This window comes from Mastomys coucha, unplaced genomic scaffold, assembly GCF_008632895.1.
Source record: "Mastomys coucha isolate ucsf_1 unplaced genomic scaffold, UCSF_Mcou_1 pScaffold1, whole genome shotgun sequence".
NCBI classification, from domain to species: domain Eukaryota; kingdom Metazoa; phylum Chordata; class Mammalia; order Rodentia; family Muridae; genus Mastomys; species Mastomys coucha.
This window is the reverse complement of record NW_022196891.1, coordinates 61,377,083-61,378,163: the sequence shown is the minus strand read 5'-3', so window position 1 is coordinate 61,378,163 and position 1,081 is coordinate 61,377,083. Positions and strand designations below refer to the sequence as shown.

General features: G+C 38.1%; 1 protein-coding gene across 1 annotated transcript in view; it reads left to right on the top strand.

Moving 5' to 3' along the window:
* Positions 1 to 1,081, top strand: part of CUNH1orf112 (chromosome unknown C1orf112 homolog) — a 48,318-nt gene that overhangs the window by 33,102 nt on the left and 14,135 nt on the right.

The window sequence follows — 1,081 nt, the reverse complement described above, 5'->3', positions numbered from 1 at the left end:
GTGTGTGTGTGTGTGTTTAAAAATAAGTTTCTGGATTCTGAGTAAATGCATTTGTGAGTGTGAATGGGCTCTTCAGTTTGCTTTTGTTGTTAAGTCAGTACTTAACAACTTGACATGGAGTCCAGCTTGGAACCCACTAAATACATGAAAAAAATTTTCCTGTAAAGCCTTTTGGCCTTAGCTAGAATCCCGAATGAGAGCAGTAATACATCATTAACACACATCAGATTGGATATGTTTTACTAACAGCTGACACATGCTAAGATGTGTTTCTGCTTCCATGGGGAGGAAAACCGCTGAATATGTACTATAACTCGGTTCTCTTATTTTACTTGTTACCTGATTGAGGGAAAAGTAATGTACCTTATTTAAACATACTAATAATTGTATGTTATAGTTTCACTTCTGTTGCTGTGATAAAATACTGTCAAAAAGCAACTTTAAGGAAGAGAGAATTGATTGGGCTGAAATTCCAGGTAAAAGTTCATCATTGCAGGGAGGGCAAGGCAGGAAATTGAGACAACTAGTCATATCATCCATAGTCAAGACCAGAGAACTGAATGCATACATGCTGGCATGCTTGTTCTTAGCTCAGTTTAACACTCTTCTCACAGTTCAGGGCTTCCTGCCTCAGGAATGGTGCCTTCCATAGTAAGCTGCATTTTTCCCTATCAGTAACTTAATTAAGACAACCCCTACAGGCAAATCTAAATATAATTGAGACTCTGTGCCCAGCTAATTCTAGATTTTATTAAGTTGGCAATTAAAGTTAACCATTACATTGTGCTACTATTTTTATGTAAGGTAAAAAGTACTTTAAGACCACAAGGCTATTTCCCTTCTTGGTTTTAAGGAGGAATCTACATTCTCTGCCCTGACACTTCACGCTTCTTGCTTGAACTGCCAGCTCTAGCAGTTTCAAATATTTAAAATGATGTTTCAACCATAAGTAGAGTCTTGAACTTTTCTTTTGCTTTTTAAGACAGGGTTTCTCTGTGTAGCTCTAGATGTCCCGAACTTAGCTCTGTAGACTTGGCTGGCCTCAAACTCACAGAGATCCACCTATCTCTGTCTCCTGAGT